A 24,794-nucleotide genomic window follows, 5' to 3' on the forward strand; every position below is an offset into this window, starting at 1 on the left:
AGTTTCTGGAACCCGTATCACCCAGAACTTCCCCCTCTGACATACTCCCACTGGCCACTGTTTCTCTTCAAATGGGATGCTCTGATGGGGACACATGACCCGGATGGGATCAGGCCAACACATGGGTCATTGAGACCCTTATTTGCCTTGGCAAAGGTGCTCCACTGCCAAGGGGGAACCCTGAGAGCATTTGTACCGTAGTAGCTATGACTGCCCCCCTCATCATAACGCTACCCATTGTGACCTGTTCGTCACAATGATCTAAAATCACCATATATTATCCATTGCCTTATGCTTTTATCATGTATAAATTTTATTTTATTTGTTTTTCAGCTTTATGGAGATATACTTGACAAGTTGTAAGGTATTTAAAGTGTACGCTGTGGTGATTTGATACTTGCACACATTGTGGAAGGATTTCCCACCATCTAGTTAATTATTACATCCATCCCTCACATATTTACATTTTTTAAAAAAGATTTTATTTATTTATTTGAGAGAAAGAGAGAGTGAGCACATAAGTGGGGGCAGGGGCAGAGGGAGAAGCAGACTCCCCGCTGAGCGTGGAGCGGAACGCGGGGCTTGACGAGGGGCTCCACCCCAGGACCCCGAGATCATGACCTGCGCCAAAGTCAGATGCCTAACAGACTGAGCCACCCAGGCGCCCTTTATCTTTTTTATGGGTGAGAACATTTAAGTTCTACTGTCTTAGCAAATTTCAGTTACATAGCACACTGTTATCAACTCAAGTTCCCATGTTTTACATGAGGTCCTTAGACTTTATTCATCTTATAGCTGCAATTTGTACTTTATCAACCTCTTATTTCCCCCACCTCCCAGCCCTGGCAACCACTTTTCTACATTCTGTTTCTGAGTTTGACTTTTTTTTTCTTTTCTTTTTAATTTAGATTCCACATATAAGAAATACAATGTAGTGTTTGTCTTTCTCTGTCTGGCTTATTTCGCTTAGCATAATGCCCTCAAGGTCCATCCATGCTGTTACAAAAGGCAGGATTTCCTTCTTTCTCCTGGCAGAATAACAATCCCGTGTATTTACATACCAATCTTACTCATCCATTCATTTGTCATCTGGCACCTGTGTTGTGTCTATATGTTGGCTATTGTGAATAATGCGGCAGTGAACATGGAAATGCAGATATCTCTTTGAGATCAGATTTTCATTTCCTTCAGATATGTATCCAAAAATGGAATTGCTGGATCATATGGTAATTCTATTTTTAAATTTTTGCGAAACCTCCGTACTATTTCCTCTAGTAGCCGAACCAATTTACATTCCCACTAACAGTGTACAAGGGTTCTCTTTTCTCCACATTGTGGCTCACACTATGTTTCTTTTTGGTGACCGTCATTCTAGCAGGTATGAGGCGCTATCCAATTGTGGTTATCATTTATAACTTTTAACCTAAATATGGGAACCTATATTTATGTCTTATCATCTCATCCTGTTCTATCTTCCACTCCATCCTATTGACACCATTTAATAGTCGATTCTGTCATTCACTGCATTAGTGAGCCCTCCAATCTTGTCCTTGGCCACATGGACTTGCTTGCCTTCTGAACTGTCATTGATCTGGAAATCATGAATAAAATTCGAATTTGAACGAGACAAGGAGGTGGAGGGAAAGTGGAGTCATGCAGAGTACAAGGAGCAGCCTGCATTTGATTGTTGAACCATCGGTAAACTTACAGAGATGGAGGTTATTTTTAACATAAAAAGAAAAATGTTGGCAGAGACCTACACATCAAAGGAAGATGGTCTAAAGGAAACGTAAGAGAGTTCAGGAGAAGGAGCTTACGGTGCCTCTTAGGTGAGAGAAGAGCAAGGAGGAAGGAAAACAGAGAAGAAGAGTGGAAATGCATTTTCAGTCAAAGGAGCGCTTGTCGGAACAAGTGGCAATGACAAATACAAGAAAAATCCAGTGTTTCCTGCCTGAGAGGCAATCTGTGAGGATGACTGAGGGTCACATGGTTAAACACAGGCGCCCTACGATAAGAGGGCTTGTCTTTCCCGTGTTAGTTTGAGTTTGTGAAAGCTCTTTTAGAAAGGTGGTTACAGGCAATCCACCAAAAGGGATGAGTTAAGGTCGAAGGTCACCACATTCCTGGAGTGCTAAGTGGTTGCTGCAGAAACTGTGCTCTAGGGCGAATATTAGCAGCAATAAGGATCCATTGCCAGAAAACAAAAGGTGCATTATTGAGACATTTATTCTTCATTTGTGTCTTTTCTTAGCCATATACGGTTTTTCCTCACATTCTGACCGTGGGACTATGGCGTAGATGTTTAATTGAGGTAAAATAGACTAATTTGATGACAACAGCCCTCCTCCTACTATAGAATACGCAGTGGTTAATAGACAACTCAGGCCTGCTCTTAATTTAAGGTTCTTCTGCTCTCTCCCTTATAATGAACAAACTTATTTATTAATATTTTTAAAGTACGATAGATTAACTCTTTTTTTCTTCATTGAGTTTCTAAGGGTGCCTGTGAACTGCTAGCCAGGAATCTGTTGACCCTGAAATACTTATTAATATTATTGCAAGTAAGCTGATTACCCAGAGTGGAGAGTTGCCCGGCCAAGTACTTGGACTGGGTCTCAGGGGAAGGAGTGGGCGTGGGGCGGGGCCCTGGATCTTTGCCGGGGTAGAGAATTCAATTCTGTTAGCTCCTTTCAAGGTGAATAAGCCCTGTGGGTTTGATTAAAGGTAAGCAAACCATAAAAGACTCATTTTAAAACCATAATACCAATTTAATTAATAGTCAGATGGTTGCTGAGTAAGCAAGGAATTACAGCAAAGGAACTTGACTAATTTTTTTGAAAACATTTTATCCAAACTACAGACGAGCCTAGAAAAGTTTCCTTACTTCACCATAGAGTATAGTTTTCTGGTGCTCAAACTGCTTGTGTCTACCTTACCTGCCATGTCTTTCCACTAAAAAGCCTTTTCATCTTCCCTTCTTTCATTGTCCATGTGGACAGTCATGCAGGTCAAAGCAAACATTAGCTAGGTTACATGAATTAGACCACATTTTACTTTTTATTAATTGTAATTTTAGTTTCATGGTTGAATCTCAGTGCCTAACCTAGTTGGGAAAAACAGTTGGGAACTCCCCAGTATAAGAATCTTATACAGCTCTTATCCTGCATGCTGCCGTATTTCAGGACTGTATCATCGAAAGCAGCACCCGCAGCCCCACACCAAGTTCGAGAACTGACCCCGTCTCTCTCTGGGGGACTTTAATTTACCTTATGTCAGTAGCTCTGATGATTAGAAGTCAAGACACCCATGCCTGGGTCCAAGTTCATATCTGCCTCAGCAATCACACATTTGTTAAGGATTTTACCCATAGGCAGTTATTAGATGAAGTTAGAGTTTAGGTTTCTAGAGCCACTCAAAGTTCACCCAACCCTACTTATGATGGAGAGAGGTATAGACAGGAGAGATTCCAGGCTCTGATCTGGCTGGCAGTTCTCTTGGTGTTTCTCTGTTTTTTCTCTGCAGCTCTCATGCAGCTGGTGTAGCAAAACAGGTGTGAGGTTGCATGCCCCGTGGATGGGCCTATGCGGCCATATCCTGTGAAAGAGAAGCAAGAATCAGGGTTTGGCTTGTTGGAAAGATAGTATGGAAGAGACTACTTTGTTCTCCAAACATGTCTTTGTGATTTCCTGATAGCTTAGCTCAGTTCACCAAGAGACTGCCCTGCGGTTTGGGTCCATTGTACCAGCTAGAATTAATAAAGATTTATTCAACTGATTTTATCTCTTTACCCATATCACCTTTAGAATCAGCTTTGAGCCATCATCCAGGATCCATGGCTCAGGATCCATATTTTGGTGACTTTTATGTATCTTTCAATTTTGGAAATATGAGTAATATAGGGATATTTTATGTTCATCAACTGATTAAAAAACAAGCAACTATTGGGCATCTTCTGAATGTGTGCCATGTGCTAGTCATCACCATGAGAAATATCAAGATTTGTTCATATGTTTCAAAGTTGCTTATAATTTATTTTTATTTTTTAATTTTTTAAAGATGTTATTTATTTGAGAGAGAGAGAGACAGTACTGGGGGGAGAGGGGCAGAGAGACAGACTCCCCACTGAGTGAGGAACTGGATGTGACATGAGACTCCATCCCAGGACCGTAAGATCACCACTTGAGCTCAAGCCAGATGCTTAACTGACTGAACCACCCAAGCACCCCCTCAAAGTTGCTTATAATTTAATTATTAAGAAAATATATTTCCCATTCAATGGAAAACAGTTGATGAGGTAGGTACTTATTCAGAGAAGGAGGAAGTCACTTTCAGGCTCATGGAAAGCTTCTGTAAGAAGTGAGATTTAAGCTTACCATCAAAGATAAATATAATCTAGGTAAGAGAAAAGGAGCAGTGTGTGTGATTTCTTTCCCATACAAGTAAGGAAGCATTTGAGGGGCAGATGCTGGATGGGGCAGAAGGAGAAGTTAGTGGCATACATACTGTGGTACATGGAATAGAGGAAAATTTGAAATCCAGGATTAGGGACTGGGCATAGAATTTGAGGGAAGCATCAGTTTTAAAGGGCTAGACAGAAAGGTTAAGACCAGGAAAGAGACAATGAAATAGCAAAGGAGACAACAGAGCAAGCAGGTCAGGAGGGGTAGGAAGAATTCCAGAGCCTGAAGTCTGATGGAGTCCGGACTGGAGAGGATTCTGATGCTGTGCTTCTGCCAATTTTCCACTCCTGTAAGAATGATAAGAACTGTAACAGCATTTAGGGTAAATGGAAAAGTCTGCTCCATTTGGAGGTGATGATCTAGTGAATCCAGCTCCCCAGGCCCTACCTGGCAACTCGAAGGACAGAGGGGACCATCCCTATGCATTCTGTATACTCCATTTGTTACACATGGATTGGGAATTTCAGCCATGACATATTGAAACCTAGTTATAAGTGTTTGGTTATATTTGTTGTTGCTATTATCGATTCTATTGGGCCCCTGGAGCCTACTTTGTGAAGGAAAAGGGAGCTGGTCTGAGCACTGAGCTGTTAGGACTAAGCTCCATGGAAACCAGAGTGAGCCAAAGTGCAGAAGTGGAAGAGTATCAGGTATGGACTGAGAACGAAGAGTAGAGCAGTGTCTAATGTATGGATGATGGATTATAGAAGCCTAAGCAGATGAGCCAGAAACACAGTTCGGAGTTAGATTGTGCAAGCTCTTCAGTGCTTTCCTGAGAAGTTTGAGTTTTACTTACAAGCAAGAACGTAAACCTTCCTGATAATTTTTGAAAATCTTTATAATGATGCTGCTTCCCATCAAATGGGTAAATATATATATATATATATATATATATATATATATTAAGATTATTTATTTATTTATTTGAGAGAGACAGAGATAGCGACAGAGATAGCATGAGAGAGCACAGGTGGGGAGGAGAGGGAGAAGCAAGCTCCCTGCGGAGCAGGGAGCCCGATGTGGGGCTCGATCCCAGGACCCTGGGATCATGACCTGAGCCGAAGGCAGACACTTAACAGACTGAGCCACCCGGGCGCCCCACATATATTTTTTTAGTAACTAAATTATAAGCAACTTTAAGGTATATGATTTAGATACCTCCCTCTGTGATGGGACCCGTTGGCTCACCTTCAGAAGATGTTCGATTATAGTGAGCTTGGAGCACTCTGCCTCATGAGGTCAGGGGGCTCATTGCCACTAGGAGGTCCATGTGAAAACTCACTGGTCATTGGTCACGAGTATCATTTCGATGTTATTGACTTCCTCTATATGTAATTTTATGCACAATGAGGTCAAGAACCCGAGCAAAGAGACAGAATGAGTCCCAGTCCAGCACCGCTTGGCTGTAATCTAATGGAGTCCACTGGCATACGTGGAGAAAGAGAATGGCAGTCATCCCTCGGATTGGTTAGTTGTGGAAGGAAATTGTAATGTTGGCTGTTTGGATGGAATATTTGTAGTTTTATGGACAGGACTTACCCTGGGGTAAAGAATAGTGCTCTGGAGACTCCCCATGAAGATAGAAGACATGTTAGTCATCCTGACCTGTGTGACTATGGTTTGTTATGGAATATCACTACACTGAAATGTTTATTTATAGTTCAGCATTTGTGAACTTGGTCACCAAAAGTCCCACCTCTGAGATTTTATTTATTTATTTATTTATTTTTTAAAAGATTTTATTTATTTATTTGAGAGACAGAGAGAATGAGAGAGAGAGAGAGCACATGAGATGGGGGGAGGGTCAGAGGGAGAAGCAGACTCCCTGCTGAGCAGGGAGCCCGATGCGGGACTCGATCCAGGGACTCCAGGATCATGACCTGAGCCTAAGGCAGTCGCTTAACCAACTGAGCCACCCAGGCGCCCCTCACCTCTGAGATTTTAGATGAAACAGTGTTTCCGAGCTTACACAGTTGACTTTGGACGTTGGTTGGCCCACGTGAACTGGCAAATCCACCCAGGTAATGCCCTTGAGGGAGAAGGCCAGCTGGGCTTCAAGTGGAGAACTGACCTCCTACAATGCTATAGTAGTAATCAGGCTGGTGTGGTGTCACTGGTTTAGAAGGAAGGGACACTGTTCAACAGATAGAGTTAAGCAGGAAGATACCAGAGGGACAGGGTGTTGAGGAAGATGGAGGGGTATGATTTTCCATTTTAGAACTTAAGAAGATAAGAGAGTGTCTCTCTGACAGAAAAGACATAGGGCAGTGAATAAAAATAACAGTGTAGTAAACCGAAGGTCTTACTTAGGGAACAAGAGCATTTGCATATCTAAAGGCAGAGAGCAAAGAGACAGTTCAAGTTGAACCCTACTAAGATGGCTCTGCAGCAACATCACTGCTCATCCATTTTCCATGGAAGCTTTTCTATAAGCTCCTGCCAAACTAATCTTCTTAATGCATACCTCTGATTACATCAATCTCTTCAAAAGCTTTCTCTCACTCCCCATGGCCAGCCAAATAAAGTCCAAATGTCCTTTGCGTGGCATTCAGAGATGGCCAAGTCTTAGCTCTTCTCCATTTTCATTTATTGCTGTGGTTCTTCAAACACCAGCTGAGCACCGGATAGTTCCTGTGACCTGTCACCCTGTGCCCTTCTACCCCTCCTTGTCCATTCTCCTGCAGACTGCTAACTGCCTGAGGGGGCAAACAAAGCTCCCAGAGGCTTTTTAGTGTGTGAAAGACAACCCTATATGGAGGGTGAGGCTTGAGGCAGAAGTTTTCAGAGAAGAGGGAGCTTTGGGAACCTAGCAAAGTGCTGGTGAAGGCCATGGTCATAGAGAGAAAAAGCCAGATGAAAGACAGTTATGAAGGTAGAAATAAGAGATTCTGGTGCCATTAAGAATGGAAAATGAATGGGAAGGAAGAGTCAAGGATGACTGGAGTACTTTAGCTTGGGAGGCTATTTAGATGATCAAATTCTTCACTATTACAGCTAGAAATATGAAAGAAAGTGAATCTAGTTTGGGGCATATTGAGTTTTAGGGGTTGAGAGCCAGATGTCCATGTCCAGATGGTGGTTGGGAATAGCCTGGGAGATGGGGCTTGGTGAGGGTGGGAATCAGGCTGGTGCTGGAGATTCAGAGTCATGAGCATTTGGGTTGGATTTCAGCATTTGGAGGTCACTGATAGCCATTAACAATGAGAGGTTCGAGAATGGAACTCTGGGGTCAACTAACATTCAGTCAGTGATAAAAGGAAGAAAAGCCGGAAAGAGAGGTTTTTCCCAGGCAGAAGTTTACTTCTGTCCTGGGAAGTGCTTTCTACCTCTCTTGAACATTTATGACGTTTGTCAGACTTGGTACTCAGTTTCTCCGGCCAGAAACAACGGAGAAGAAACAACATCCAGAAACACCGTCCAGAAACAACGGTGCCTTGAAAGAAGAGGCAATGCCTTCTTACTCTTTGCATCCACAGTCCCTCGTGCGGGACGTGCCCATGGGAAATGCCTAATAAATGCTTCTCAAATGATTCCATAAACGGACGAGGTCACTTCCAGCTGCAGCCAGGTTTTGCTTTCTCTCTCAGTGAATCAACACTTGCATTGCCTTCTATAACTGACCTTTGCCATTTCTGATCTTGGCCAAACAATCTAACTGCCATTTCCCTATGTTCTTGGCTGCACGCGCCAGACGGAGCCAGGCTGCGTTTGAGCTCCCGTGCATCCCCTGACCTGTACCTTTGTTTCCCTGCCTGCTTGCCTGGGCCCATCTTCACCCAGAGGTCATCCGTGGACCTCTAACTAGCTTCTGTATTTGCCTGAGGATTCATTTCTTCATCTTTGATGATGGACTCAAATCCAAAACTTCTTTACTATGGTTCAGCAGGACAGGCTGCTCCCTTGAGATTGGATTGCTTCTAGAACACGCACTCTAGAAGACAGTTTCACCTCACTTTTTACTTACCTCAGAACAGATTTGGAAATGGGAGCAAACTGCTTTATTCTGAGTTGTTAGAGAAATCTTTTGTGTCTTTGGGGTCAGAGGAGAAACTTCTTCCCTACCACACGTCCTGGATCAGTGTTTCCTGAAGTGTTGGGCCTCAGACCAAGAGTGTCAGCATTCCCTGGGAACTTGTTAAAATGTAAATTTTAGAGAGTCACCCCAAACATACTGAATCGGAAACTCTGGGGGTGGGGCCCAACCATCTGTTCTAACAAGATCTCCAGGTGGTTATGCTGTATTCTGAAGTTTCATGTTCAGGAGTGAGGTTGGGCCTTGGAGTCCAGAGTCCGCTTTCTTTAACAGATCTGCCACCCTCTAGGTGGGTAACCTTGGCCAAGTCCCTTAATCTTTCCAGACTTCAGGGTTTTTTCCTTTATAAGATAAAATTTTTGAGTCAGTTGATCACACATTGGAGTCATAGTACTCTATGGCTCTTTGAACACCACAAAGACACCACCACAAATTCTCACAGTGTCAGTTAACAGGGGAAAGCTTCAGGGCTGGCTAGGCACATTAAAAGGGCTAGGCTGGGTGGTGACCTGCTGTCTTTGATGACCTCCAACCTTGTTCAGAAACAAATCCATTTAGCCAGGTGTCGATGAGGCAAACGAGAACCTCTTTGCCAAAGTTTTGTGTTGATAGAGGTTAAGCAAATAATCTATGACATATGCGTTCTACTGAGTCAGGGTGTCTTAACACCGGTACAGAAAGAATTATTTGCAGATATTAGCAGCTTAGGGAGACTGATGCATGAACCATGATCAACCCACATTTCAGCAGGCAGAAGAATTACCCAGATAGTGGCTTAGTGCTGCTTTGCTGTTGTGTTTTAGTTACTTGTGAATTCAGCAGAGGAGCTTGTTCATTGTGTTCTCAATTTAAAGAGTTTAAACTACAAGGTCACTCTGAAAATGAGTGCTGATTCTTCTAGAGAAGTAAACCATGTCATTAGCTGCCTGTATAGTCAATACAATTCCCTTGGAACACAGCTCAGCTTCTATTCTTTTAATGCATATTCATGCCAACACTATAATTCTTCAGTTGGGACAAATGTCTGCATAGAAAAACAAAATGAATATATCCATAGCTTTATTGGAGTCAGGTATAACTGCAGTTGGCCTACTTCCCACTGTTTAGTTCTGAGACCCGCTCCGAAGTCCTGATGAAGATAAGTCGGCTGTGGCTGGTGGTGTTGGATTAGCAGTTTTCCCAACAACACAGTTGCAACCGGCCCCCAGCATCTGCAATCTCTTATCCCCATTCCTGCAGGTGCTGTGGCGCTGAAACCGGCTCCTGAGACAGGTAAGCCACCCCATCTGGCATCATGCCCATCCCCCAGAGTCCCTCACTCACTTAGCTTCCACCTGGAGACTTCAAGGCCTGTCCACATGGCATCTGTGAACTCACTGCTCATTTTTCAAGACGGTTACAAATATGAAGAAGTGAGACATGCCTGCTCCTGGTTGATTTTTGAAACCTTTTTGTTGGCCATGCCAGCTGAGGGGATATTGATGAAAAAACTTAGCAGGGGCTCTTGTACAAAGGAGACAGCTTGAATTTTTGGTGCTACCACTTTTTTTAAGCCGTCCAGGTATCTCCCCACTTCTCTATGCTAGGGTCATCCTCAACTCTGTCCAGACCCCCCGTGGCTGTGAGGGCTGCTAAGCAAAGAAGTATTTCTCTTGAGAGGCAGCAGAGTTATGGGCACACAGTAATTCACGATGTTGGCCTAGTTGGTAGAGGTGGATGGGCAGACTGGCATGTTTGCCTTATCTTTTGTTTAAGCAATTCAATCTTTGGCTCGGTTTGTTGTGAATACTCTAAGAGGAAGTTGCAAACCCGTGGCTGTTTCCAGGTCCAGGTCCCAGCTTTTTGGGTAGGAATCACTCTATTGCAACTCAGTTTAAGACCCATTTCACTTTTGTCCCGAATGCCATCCCTGTCATCATCAAATATGGAAGTCCTATCAGAACTTGGAATTTTAGTTACCTTGGTAGTTGCCTCTTGGGTTACGACACATGTAGAAGTGTAAGTAGGTATCAGGGCATTCAAGTGGTGTCCGTTTATTTCAGTGGGGCTCACTATGCTGCATGGCTATCATTCCCCTGTGCTCACTTCGGCAGCACATATACTAAAAGTGGCTATCATTCCCCATGGTCTGTGGAAATAAAGAGAGTGAATCAAGGAAGGAGAGGAGCCCTACTGTTTCTGTTAATGGCGGGAAATACGATGAAGCTTGATGGTTTCCTGCCAGCCATGCAAGGAGGGGCCTCTGAATAATCAGCATTGTGGAGGGACAGCGATTGGAACTGCACCTTGCTGTTTATTGTAAGCTAAAATAGAGCTGTTAAATTGTATTGCTTAAGATCACACTGCTCCCAGCAAATGGGTCAAGGGTGACAGTTGCATCAGAGCATTTAAACTTTGTCCTGGGCTTTGAGCTTCTGTGATTTCAGAAGCTTCTGTTTGGCAACTCAAAAATATCCATTCAAAGGAACTGACTCTGCAGCAGGTTGAGCTCAGAAATGGGGAATCTGGACTCTGGGCTCTAGTTAGGAGAATGTTGCCCGACTGAATGGGGAGAAATGCAGCATTTGGCTTGTGGTTCAGTGATCAGAACTTTTCTAATATGACATAGAAATTCTTTTTTTTTTTTTTTTGAGGTAAAAAAATTTCTTGCACCTGGACCTCTATTTAGAAAAAAAAAAAATCTATGACAAAAGGTTAGTAAAAAGGCAGCATTGCCTCGAAAAGACTTTGTATTTTATAAATCAAATGTGCATGTGTTTTTGTGACAAACGGTAACCCATTTCTAGATGACATAACAACTTCAATCACCTTTAGTAGTTTGTGCCAAGGATTGGCAGGTCCTTTGCCCGATCTATGAGGCCCACAGTGGGTGGTCTTAAGGGGGGAAGTCTTGAGGTATCTTCTGCTAATGCCCGCCCCCCTCCGTCTAGGGCAGACTGCGGGTGGAGGGAGTTCAGTGAACGATGTAGATCTTGTGGTGAAGCTGCAGACGAAGTTTCAAACATAACCTTGCTCTCAAGCATCTAAAACCTCTTGCCGGCAAAGTGTGTTAGGAACCAGGTCCACACACTAGAAACCGGAAGCAGGTATAAAGAACTCGGCTGGGAGTTCACAGTAAAATTGCCCAATATGTTTGGGAAAAGGAGAGGTGCCGATGTTGGGTTGTGGGTTTGAAGAAGACTCTGTGGAGGAAAGCTTTTTGGTGGGGGGCTGGAGTAAAAGAGAAGATCTGAAGATCCAGAAAAGACCAAGGACTGAGAGGGGATTTTCCATGAATCTTTGCCTCTCTAGACCCCATCTTCACCTTCTCAACGTTTCCCTCCTGGCTCTCCCCTCTTCCCTTATGCCCCCATTTCATCCATCCTGCTAGTTTGGTGTCTCTTGTTCTGTGGCTTGCTAGTATTCTGGCGGAAAATGAGGAGGGTCACTCTTCTACAAAAGGGTATACTGAGTCAGCCCCAATATGCCCCCCACCCTTAGCTGGGAGGCCGATCAAGATGGGATTCTAGGGGCGCCTGGGTGGCTCAGTTGGTTAAGCGACTGCCTTCGGCTCAGGTCGTGATCCTGGAGTCCCGGGATCGGGTCCCGCATCGGGCTCCCTGCTCGGCGGGGAGTCTGCTTCTCCCTCTGACCCTCCCCCCTCTCCTGCTCTCTGTCTCATTCTTTCTCTCTAAATAAATAAAATCTTAAAAAAAAAAAAAAAGATGGGATCCTAGGAAGAAGGGGTCTAAAGTCCCCAGGCTCACTGTGCAGGATTTAGGACCCTCAGGCACAGTTGCTCTGAACGCGCTCTGGCTTTCTCTTGCTGCTTATTTCCTGATTTTGCCCCACAGTTGTGCTAAGATGCTCCCCCCGCCCCACCCCAGGTGCAGCTTTTAGAACCGGGTCAGAGATTAAGACCCAAACCTCAGAGGCGGCCAGTCTGCTCTGAGCTGGGCTCACGGGAGGGGGCGGCTCCTGCTCAAAAGTGGCTTCCTTGCTCCTTCTGGGAGGCCCATGACTTTCTGAAGAGGAATGGGCTCGGCGGTTGGGAGCAGCTGGGAGCTGGGAAGCAGGGGACATCCTTGGAGCCCTGGTACAACGTTTGGTTGGATTCTTGGCTGAGATTTGATATTCAAAGCCATCAACTTTACTTTGCTTTTTCTTTCAATTTAGAGCTTGAACTTTCAGGGAAAGCAGTATAAAAAAATGGTTTATCTGGGGATTTTGACAATGGTTGATTTCCTTTGAGAAGGATAATCTGGATGTGAATGTGTAAGGGTTGCAATTTCAAGTCCACAGGGGGCCAACTAGATGAGTGAAAGTGCGGGGTCGGGGGCTACGAGGAAAATGATGTATGTACAAAAGGAGGCACGTCTTACCATTCGAGTTCAGGAAGATTGGTCTTCTCCTCCCAGCTTCCTCCTGCCTCTAGGGCTGGAACCGCTGGATCAGCAGGGAATGGGGAGTGAGAGGTGCTCAGAAAACACTCCTCAGAAAAGACAGAGCAGACGCTCATTCAGTGCTGTCTTGCTGGGGCATCACTGTGGCTGTGAACTCTGGTTATTTGTATCTCTATTTACCTTAGGGATTGCTCTTATTCGCGAGCAGGATTCATTATGCTCTGTTCTTGCAGAGAACATCTTGGTAGGCAGTCACATGTTATTGTGAAGTCGTTCCCAGGACCTCCATGCCTCTTCTTGCCGCAAGTGGAAGACAAGCTGGGGTCTCCCCGAAGTAGATAAGGGTAGCATGGTGTAGAGGAAAGAACATGAGCCTTGGGTCAGACAGCCCTGTGTTCAAACCCTGCCCTTACGACCTCCTCTGGTGAGTGCAGAAGTTTCCAGTTCCTCCTCAGGGAAAGAGAGTTAATAGGGGATTGGTAAGGATTGGAGGAAGCAAGATGTGGAAAGTACCAGTTTAACAAAGAACCAGCTCTCAGTAAATATCTATCCCTTCCTCCCCGCCCCCCACTTGAATGGCTGCTCATAATACCTAGTTTCAGTGTGTTGCCTTCATTCAGCCAGGCCTTGTTCTTCAGCTGCTCCATTATGGAAACCTAGAATGGCTGGCCTGGAAGGTACCTCAATAATCTCCCTTACAACTTCCCACTTTACAGATTCGAAAACTGAGGTCCAGAGAGTGCAGCAGCTTGCACAGGGTAGTACCCAGGGAGCATCAGTGGAAGGCTTGCTGGGTGCTAGGCATTGTGCCCTTTATCCTTACAATAGTCTTGTTTTTTAATCTACATTTTACAGATGACAAGTGGAGAAAGATTTGGGCAATTAACCTGCCCTCTACCAGTCAAGGCCACACAAACCTTCAGTGAGGAAACCAGAGCTGTGAATGAAACAGATTCCCTGGACTCCACCTTCTTCTACTCAAGGATGCCTTTCCAACACCTGAATGGGACGGTCTACATCAAGGTTTTTATGTGTTCTCTGAGTTCAGGAAAGGTCCCTAATTAAATCTATGAGAGGATCAACCACAGAGAAAAATCTAGAAATTAAAAAAAAATTTTTTAAATGAATAGACTCTATTTTTTTATTAAAGATTTTTTTTTTTTTTTTTTTTTGTAATTGACAGAGAGATAGAGAGCACAAGTAGGCAGAACGGCAGGCAGAGGGAAAGGGAGAAGCAGGCTCCCTGCTGAGCATGGAGCCCGATGCGGGGCTTAATCCCAGGACTCTGGGATCATGACCTGAGCCGAAGGCAGCCACTTAACCGACTGAGCTACCCAGGCACCCCTAGACTCTATTTTTTTTAGAGCAGTTTCAAGTTAATAGAAAAATGAGTGGAGAGTATAGAGAATTTCCATATACTCCCTCAAATACCCCACCCCACAACTCATGAGTGGGTACATTTATTACAATTGATGAGCCAACACTGATACATTATTATTAACTAAAACCCATAGTTTACATTAGGGTTTGTTCTTTGTGTTGTATATTTTGTGGTTTTGATGAAGGTATAATGACATGTATCCACCATTGTAGTGTCACACAGAAAGAATTTACTGCCCTAAAAATCCTCCATGCTCCTCCTATTCATCCATCTCTCTCCTGCAACCCTAGCTACATTGATCCTTTACTATTTCCATAGTGTTGCCTTTTCTAGAATGGCATACAGTCAGAATGATACTATATGTAGTCTTTTCAGATTGCATTCTTTTCCTTAGCAATAGGCATTTCAAGTTCCTCCATGTCTTTTTGTGACTTGATAGCTCATTTCCATTTATGGCTAAATGATATTCCATTGTCTGGATGTGTTACAGTTTGTTTATCCATTCACCTACTGAAGGACATCTTGGTTGCTTCCGAGTTGTTGCAGATTTTTGTATAATAGAAACGGTTTTCGATTTGGCAGCTAGAATGACTAGCCTAGCTTTAAGAATAATCTCAACTTCTCCAATTACATTTATTTATTTCAATCTGTTTTGCTTCCCTCCTCACACACAAGGATTCCTCATTTCTCTGAGCACATGCCCCTTTATTGAAAGAGGAACAATCTGTATCATATAACTGGCAGAACTCTGGGTTTTGGGAACCTCTCAGGACCGAGGTTCACACAATGTCCCCTTGGACCCTCGGGCTTGATTAGATTTAGGGGAACTTAGACTCAGAAACAGTCAGCAGCCCTGGAGTCTTAACCCCAAAAAAATCTCACATGGAAGATTCTGACACATTGCTGGCCATTCAGGGTGCTTTGGGCATAGGCAAGATTCTTAGTAACTTTGAATCTCATTGTTCCTTCTCCTAAAGTTGGCTCAGGAAAAAACAATTTCTCAACAGCTGATGCTCTCCAGAGCACAATGGGGGGAGCAAATGAAGAATGTGAGGCAACTTTGTGTGTGTGTGTGTGTGTGTGTGTGTGTGTGTGTAAGTGTGGGGGGTGTGGCCGGAGGTAGGTAGGTAGAGGGACATACTCCACATGTAGACCAGGTGGAATAAATTTTGAATTTTAATGTTTTGTTGCTATTTTGGCCATGGGGCTGTGGAAACCGTCACGTTTCCCAATCAGCCTGGGGGCTCAGTGGTCCCTTTCTTTTACTGAAGAACTGAGACTTGCGTGCTTCCTGGGTTCTACTTGCTCCTATTTTTACGCAGACATTTCTCTTCTCACCAAAGATTTAACTTCTCTTCACCTCCGTAAGAAAGAACCCTGCTCGGAAGAACTGCCCTGGACAGCCAGGCTGGTGAGGGCAATATGTTGGGTTTCAGACTTTGTTTCGTTAGGCTTCTCATTTTATTATGATTTGACAATCTTTCCAATAATCTAGTCAACTTTAGATGAAAATAAAAATATATTCCTGTGGCCTTTTGGAAATGATTTCCTTGGGCGATCAAATCAAAATACCCCTTTCTTTAGTTGTTAATATTGGAAATAAGGGAAGGAATTGAAAGAAGGCAGAAATAAAAGGAGGCAGACATTTTTTTCTAGTGTCTTCGGTGAAAGAGCCCTGCACACCTATTTGAGTAAGCTGTGTGTAAAAATACACTCATATATGTGTCTACATTGAGAAGCCTGGGTGGCTTGTCATACTTGGAAATGACCCAATCAGAGATGGGGTGGTGGGTGGGTCTGAGGGTTCTCTGGAAGGTGTGGGGGTGGGCCTGCGGGCTGGGGTCACACTGACAGCGGCTGGATGTGGATACCTGGGTCAGAGAGGTGAAACTGTACACCTTGGCAGACCTACCTGTCCAGGCTGCCACCATGCATGAAGGCCAAGTTCAGGAGCCTAGGTAAGGCTGTCAGGATGATTGGCGTGCAATGTATTTGATGCCAGGCTGAAGCCAAGACTGAAATCCCCAACCAAGAAAGATGATTTACACAATTCATGCACCAAGGTCCTGCTTACTTCTTATGGTGAAGTATATTTATGCATAACTCAAGGCCATTTGGATACCTTAATTATAACTCAGAAATATTTTTATTTTTTTTTAAAGATTTTATTTATTTATTTGAGAGAGAGAATGAGATAGAGAGAGAGCATGAGAGGGGGTAGGGTCCGAGGGAGAAGCAGACTCCCCGCTGAGCAGGGAGTCCGATGTAGGACTCGATCCTGGGACTCCAGGATCATGACCTGAGCCGAAGGCAGTTGCTTAACCAACTGAGCCACTCAGGCGCCCTACTCAGAAATATTTTTAAAAATAATGACTGAATTAGTGTTTATCTTTGAAAAAGATGGCGGTAAAATTCTGACCTGTGCCCACAGTGGAAATTCAATTATATTCTCCATGTTGATAATGGCAGTCTCTGGCACGTAGTGGGATAAAAATAATTTTGTTGGATGCATTATCCATTGACAGGTGTAAGTACTGCTGTAATGATTACTGCAGAAGACCTCCATGCAAACACATACAAAACTACAATTGATAGAAGAATGTCTAGGACTCTGAAGAGTTTGGTATTATTCCTTCTCTGGGCCTTGATTTCTTCTTAGTACTGTATCTGATTTTCAGAGTTCCCCCTTTTATGGTGTATAGACATTCAGCTCTAAGGAATCACATAGGGGACAGCATGCCATAAATCAAGAACAGTTCCCATGAGGCTGTACGACATATAATCTGGACAAAACCCCATGTGTGCCCATTTATCTGCTTTCTGCCCAGAGGAGGAGTGAGTGGGCCAGGTTTGGACAGCATGGGATGGGCCCAGCCTGGCAGTATCAGGCCTCGGGCATGAGCTTATCTAGGGTGCAGGCTGAGCTGAACAGGAGATGGAAGTCATATTCTGAAGGAGAACAAAGGTCAAAGTTGTGTTAATACATCCAAGGCCTGATGATCGATGTAAAATCTAGGTGGCTAGCACAAGCCAACTCTTCGGCAAGGTCAAGCAGCCAACCCGGAGCAGGCAGACTCTGACAGGGAGAATGAGAGTCTGGGGCCTGAGGAAATCCAGGAGGTCGCGTGCAGACCATCCAGGTTCTTGTGTGTGGCCGTTGGGTAGGCTTGCTCACATAAGGGGGCTGTGAAGGGGCAGTGAATTCCTTGCAAAACTGGGAATGTGAATATCGTACCGAGCTTAAGTGTAAGTCAGCGTGTAACAGAACACCTAGGCAAGAGTGGCTTGAGCAACAGGTGCTTGAGGGGTGTCACAGCTGTGGGTCCAGCTTCTCTGTGATTCTCTTGGCTTTCCCCATAGGCTTTCAAGGAAGCCATAATACCTGTCCCCATCATGTCTTTCTACAGAAGCAGCCTGAGGCCCAAGGGCATCTCTGCTTCTCAGGGAGAAAAATCTTTGCTCAACTTTTCCCTCTGAGCCTGTTAGCCAGGATTGGGCCACAAACCCTGGTCCTGGCTACAAGGGAGGGGAATATAAAGCCAGTGTCTGGTATTTTTCACGTTTTAATGTCCTGGGATCTTTAAGGTCTTGTTCAGAAAATATAAACTTCAACCTCATTGCTGTTTCACATCTCAGCCCCCCTTTTGGATTGGTCTTTGTCCTGGTGGAAAGAACAGTTATGGATGCACCAGAACTACTCCTGAAAACGCTAAATGTGAGACAAACAGGAAGCTGGTGTTTCCTAGCCTGTCGTTGCCCATATCCTGTTACTGTTGGTGACGTAACTGCAGATGGCAGGTTGTGACTGAGAACTCCGCACTAAGGAAGAAGGAAGGTTTGGGGGGAAATGTTGGTATCAGTAATGGAATGGGTAGGTCATAAACTGTATTGCTCATCAAAGAATCTGTCACATGCCAGCTACCGTATGACAAATATACAAGCTATGGAGTGAATTTTAAGATCAGATCCCACTCTCAGATTCAACTTTTCCCATGGCTTTCTCTGAATTCAGCTGACTTTATTTGGCACTGCTATGTGTGCACGTGTCTAATAATAATCCTGTAGCAGGATCACAATTTATATGCAATGTGCTGGATTGTTCTATATCCGGCTTGGTTACTTGAAGAACTCTGTGTTCCAGTACCCCCTGATCCCTCTGTGGTTCAGATTTAGAGGTGGCCAACAGAGACACTGGCATGAGATTTGAGAGGCAGAGGGAGTGGTGGCCATTTTTCTCTGAAGCTCTTTGCAGGCTGATATGGTGGTAGCAGGATGGGTGGTGCCCGGCAGGTTCCAGCTGGTCCTTGTGGCTCCTCCACTGTCCGGCTCTTCTTTCCCTCCATTCCTTCCTTCCTTCCTTCCTTCCTTCCTTCCTTCCTTCCTTCCTTCCAGGGAGTAAGAGCGTGAGGAGGGAGGGTGGGCAGAGGAAAGGGAGAGGAAGAGAATCTCAAGCAGACTCCCTGCTGAGCACAGAGCCCGACATGGGGCTCGATCTCAGGACCCTGAGATCATGACCTGAGCTGAAATCAAGAGTCGACCGCTTAAGTGACTGAGCCACCCAGGCGCCCCTTTCCCTCTCTTCCTTCTGATTGTTGGTGCAGCAGACACACAGTTCCACCGCCAGCTGCCAGCCTCATGGTTGTGGCTCTGCAGTGGCTAATGCCCCCTCCCTTCCTCCCCTCCCTCACCAAAAAGCGACCCTATTGTCATCGGCCTCAGGGAGGGAACAGCACCGGGCTTTCCTGTTTCCCAGCTAGCTCTGACTAGTTCACGTGGCTAGTGCTTCAAGAGGACTAGACCATGAGTATTCTCTGATTCTCTCACTTCCCCTTCCAGATTTTGCCTTTCCAGACTCCTCCCAGCACTGTGTCAGGTCTAAGCCCACACTAAATCTCATCCCATGGTACTCACGAGAGCTCTCCTCTCCTGAGCACAACCTGAGAGATATGGCTCCTCATACATACATAAAGCTAGCCTTCAGTTATTTTCTCTAACCCATGTTTAAAACCCCTATTTCTACCAGTGATAAGATGCAGTAGGATGTGATCTACACCTGCCAAAGTAAGGAAATTCTGCCTCTTGTAGTTCAAAGCAATCATTTCTGGGTTAACTTACACTGTTTGGCATTTCCCTCCCTCCTCTTCTTTCTAGGGGCAGTGTTCCTGGGTGTAAGGGGAAACGTGCCCATGCCCCTCATGGGACCGTACTCCCCTGGCTCCACTGTGGTGTGGCTGGGTGATCCCTGGATGCCCTGCACGGCTCTCTCTTGAGATGTGGGGACTTCCACATGGTTCTTTGGGCCAGTGTGCTGGGACCTGCTGCTGAAGTCTAAGGCCCCTGACATTTGCCTCCACTGACCAGGTGGCCTTCCGCTCTGGCCTCATCTCCTGACCCCACATCTCCACCGGCTCACCTGTCCTCCCAGCATCTCCACATCCCTCCACTGGGGCACTCCTGGGTTCCTAAATTCCATCGCAAGGCTGCACGCAAGGCAGGGTGCCATGTCAGAACCATTTTGGAGGCTTATACAAGGTTAGGGGAAGCCACAAGCAGGGAGGAAAAGGTTCCTAGGAGTCTCCAGAAGGTTGAAGAGAAGATGTTGTGGGAATGGAGACATGCCCTGGGAAAGCAGGGAATCGAGGTCGAGGTTTCCGAGGTGGAACAGTGCCAGGAACTGCCAGGCTCAGGGGTGTTCCCCAGGAGCGGGAGCATGACAGGGCAGAAATGGAGTTCAGGGGAAGTCACCTTCCTTAGTACAATCTGACCTTGTTGAGTGTGCTTGGGAGCAGGTTCAAGGAGAGCAGCCTGGAAGCCCTAGGATTTGGGGAAAAGCAGAAGGAAGCCCAGGAGAATAAAACAATCATGGATTTTGTTAGCCAACCTCCTGAGTTTAAACCTGCATATCTAAGGGTGCAAGATTGATCCTTTCTTTGAGCTTTGCTTTCCTCAGGGGCTAAATGGGGACAGTGATAACCATTCTGCAGGATGATTGTGAAATATTCAGTATACAGCAGGTGCATGGTGCACAGTAATCTGGCATTAAGCACATTTGTTACTCGTCATTAGCTGTCAGTTGCTAGAAAGTGAAATAGTTAAAAACGCATCACTGTATTTCCTCAAGATGCCCTGTACTTCCTCTTAGATGTACTTCCTCTTGAATAGATATATACATATATATATATATATATATATATATATATATATCCTACTTTTTGGCCTTTTTGTTCTCTTATCGAAGCAATGGTGCATCTTATAATTTATGGTACCTTAAATCCAGGAAATCCATTATTTGCTTCCACTCCAAAGGGCCAACGTTCAGTGTTCTTGCTTTTACCTCATTTTGCCACTAGATGGCGTGTCCATTCTGCTCTTGCTTCCCCCTACCTCCTGCCACTTAGTGATAAAGATAGAGCTAACACTTTGAAATGGAAAAATTAAGGTAGTTTTGAATGGACAATCATCAAAACACCAAGTTTCAAAAACAGAGAAGTCCTGAACTTCACACATCATACTCTGCTGCCATTATTTCTTTAAATATCGGCTTCACCCTACGAGACTGTGAGTTCCTTGCCAGCAAGGAATGTGTCATAATGATCTTTGTATGCCCAGGACTTTGTCTAGTGTCAGGCCCAGTAAACATTCTAGTGAGTGATTTAAAAGCTGAACCTGGAGAAGAGAAGGGTTCACATGAATTCCTGATGCATGTGAAGTTAATGAAAGATTAAGAGAAATCTGAAGAAAGATAGATGCTTCTGTTATGAAGGGTACAAGAAGAGAGTAGCTTGGAACAGTAGCATGCGGTATTCCAGTGAGACTCAAGGAAGAACTTTCTGACACAGAAGCTGTGAATGGGAATAACAAAGAATTATAGTGGCTCCCCTCTTTTCAAAGGTCGGTAGGTACCCCTGAATGGGAGGATAGAGCTAGCTGACCTTCCAAGCTTGATTCAGCCCTGAGACTGTTTTTTTTTTTTTTTTTTTTAGTAGTTTTTCTCATTTTTTGCTAATCATTGCCGTTTTCTCCACTCGTGAAAGCTAGCCTTGGCAATATTTTTGTAGTCTTCAGAACATTTCGCAGCTGATCTTCAGGATGCTGGGCTGGTGTGGATATCTGCAGGGGTTCAGAGACTGAGTGAGCTGAGACCCCTCCCCCCCCATGCAACAGTCCAGAGTCTGGTCTCTTTCAAAGATCTACATGAGTTTTAGAAACCAAACAAAGAAAACTTGTTTGGCGCTGAAGGAAAATACCAAACCAAAGCAATAACAACTTTTCCCGACCTTTAAAACCCCTGTAAGCCTGAGGGCAGTTGGCTGTACCTTGTAAAAACTCTGATCTTTTGACTAAAAAAGAATGCTAATCAGCCTGGCTTTGCCAACCTCCATTTGTTGCCCGTTGCTAAGTGATTAGCTAAAGGAGATTAGCGATCATAGATCATAGGTGAATGGAAATTTCTGCCCTGGGCTTTTGTTTGCAGTGATGAAAAATAGTTTAGGGTATTTGAAGGGAAAAACCCTCTTCTACGTCTTTGGCTTTTGAATTGTTTTTAAAGAGTCCCTTTCTGTCCCAACAGACTCAAAGACCGGAAGAAGCAATATATGGTTTTCTGCGTCCCTGAGCACCCCTCGCTCTTGGCTTTTCTCCTGCCTGTTATCATTTCTTTAGCTCCATGTCTGATGATGGAGAAGGCACGAGATAGATCATCCAGCGGGCCATATTACATACCTGCTCTCACCCTTAGCTTACCACCGCCATAAAATGGGAGAAAATAATATGATGTATCTCTAAGATTGCTGTGAGGAGAAAAATCAGACAATAGTAGGAGAAATGCTCAGCTAGTCTAGTGCCTGCCAATTGAAAGTGCCCCGTACATAATGCTTAATATTCTTATTACCACCACTGTTTTTTTTTTTTTTAAGATTTTATTTATTTAATTGACACAGAGAGAGAGACACACACATACAGCGAGAGCAGGAACACAAGCAGTGGGAGCGGGAGAGGGGGAAGCAGGCCTCCCGCCGAGCAGGGAGCCCGATGTGGGGCTCGATCCCAGGACCCCGGGATCATGACCTGAGCCAAAGGCAGTCGCTTAACCGACTGAGACACCCAGGCGCCCCTTATTACCACCACTGTTATCACATGTCAGTGTCTCTGTGGGGCTCCGGAGTAGTATTGGTCCAAAGTGAAATGCACATTTATTTTCCCCTCTTAAAGACTGCCTGCAGTTACAATTTTTGACCGAAGTGAGAACTACTGAGTAATGAAAGGCCTGGTGGATCTGAAAGCTTTACCTTCCGGGTGAGCCCAGTAGCTGCACTCCCAGGAGCTCCACCTTCGGTTGCTTGTCTGGAAAGTGGGCCATTAAGCCTCCTGTAGCTGATAGATGCAGTGAGGAAGGGCTGCAGAGTGGTAAAGACCTGTCCCAGGCTCCCTTGTATCCTTGCATTACTGAAAGTAAATTAGGAGCGTCTCTCTCCTGTCGCTTTAAATTACAATTTTTATGCGATAAACAGCACTGTGTTGAACATCCTTATACATACATCTTGTCATAATTGGAAGATCATCTCTTGAGGTAAAATTGTAGAAGCCGAGCTGCAGAATCTGATTACCTTTTGATGGGTTGTTAGAATTATTAGAGGATGCATCTGGTAGCAGATGTTCCTCATCTCCCATTACCAGGGCCATGTGAGAGTTGGGGAAAAAGCTAGAGAATTTGTTTGCCTCCATGTTCAGAAAGAACACTAATTTTAACTTTCTGATTTTTACTTATAGCCAAATATTATTGGAGAAAGAGAGGGAGAATATTCTTTTTAATCATTACCTAACTTCATTTCTATTTCATCCTTGCTTTTGACTGTGAACTGGGTAGATAGGTTGCTAAGCCATCTTTCTAATTTTTAAGACTAAATCCTGCACTAATAACAACATAGTGGATTACACTACCCTTCCTGAGGATGGTCCAGGTTGTGTGGGAATTTTATTTCTCTTCACTTGCAAGGGAAGCTCCTGGATGGACAAGCTCATCCCTTGGAAAAGCAAGAATCCCCATGTATCTCTTTAACCACCAATTTAGGGGCTCTCAAAGAAATCTGAAGAGAGAATTCTTTGTTTGTGTGTCTTTTTCCTTCTGCATTCACCTCTAACTAAAAGCCCCTTTCTAGTGTCTCCATTTCAATTCTCAGAGAAAGGAATTAACTGGACCAGGTATTCACCATCATTCTGTTGTGGGCAGATCTTTGAACTTGTCTATCTCTTGGGCTTCTAGGCACCCTATAAATGACTACTCTTGGGTCAAGCATCCCTCTCTCTAATCAGTTTGTGAGTGTGTGTGTATGTGTGTGTTGTCTTAGTCCATTTGGGCTGCTGCTTCGCCCTCCTAAGCTAATCACCTTCCAAAGGCCCCTACCTCCTAACATAATCTTGAGCTCTAGTTAAAGATATGGACATGACATGTTTAGAGCAAAGTGTAATTATGGCATTAGGTAATTTGAAATTCATAAAAAATAAGATGGATTGATGGATGGATAGAGAAATAGATAGGTGGATAGATATGTGATAAAGCAAGAACAGTAAAATGTTTAATGGTGCAATCTAGGTGATGGAATATGAGTATTCATCAAAATTCTTCCAAGTTTGCTGTGAGTGTGAAGTTTCTTAATAGTATTTTGGGAAAAATACCTAACAATGCAAAATATACCATCCAATTAATTTTAATACTACTTAGTTTAATTTAAGGGCAATTCAACAGCAAATTATAACTGAGCATCTGCCATAATATAATATATGTTATATTATATACTGAGGATATAAGAGTAAATACAGACTAAGTTCTTGGCTCAGAAAGCTTACAATTTCATAGGGGGGACCAAAGTGAAATCAAACTATCATAGAAAAAACCATATGTCAACCATTTTCTGGAACAGTCTAATTTCAAATATATTATTTTTATTTTTATTTATTTGTTTTTTCAAATTTATTATTTTAAAATGTTAAGGGATTCATTAAGTAAATGGCCAATGTTACTTTGATTGCTTAACATTGCAAGACTTTTTATGTAAGTAAAATCACAAATCAGAGAGGAAAAAAAAGTCTCTTGTCAAATGCCAGATTCTAATTTTGTTTAGTACAACTTTTTTTTTTTTTTTTGCTGTAACTGTATCCTCCTTCTCTGTTGGTTCTGTGACCTTGTTGACATAACATTTAAAATTTATGGCGCGCCTGGGTGGCTCAGTCGGTTGAAGCATCGGACTCTGGGTTTCGGATCAGGTCATGACCTCGGGCTCATGGGATCCATCCAGCCCCACCTCCAGCTCTGTGTTCAGCGGGGAGTGTGCTTGAAATGCTCTCCCCCTCCTCCTGCCCTCCCCTTCCCTCCTATGCCCCACTGCTCTCAAATAAATAAATAAATCTTTAAAGGAAAACATGCAAGGAAAGAGGCACTGAGAATACCTAGAAAATTCAATGGAAGTCAGGAAAAAAAAAAGTTAATATTTAACATTCACGTGGATCGGAATTATCAACTTCCCCACCCTCTTCCTTTG

This window comes from Callorhinus ursinus, unplaced genomic scaffold, assembly GCF_003265705.2.
Source record: "Callorhinus ursinus isolate GAN/ISIS: 27379988/994484 unplaced genomic scaffold, GSC_fseal_2.0 scaffold11, whole genome shotgun sequence".
NCBI classification, from domain to species: Eukaryota; Metazoa; Chordata; class Mammalia; order Carnivora; family Otariidae; genus Callorhinus; species Callorhinus ursinus.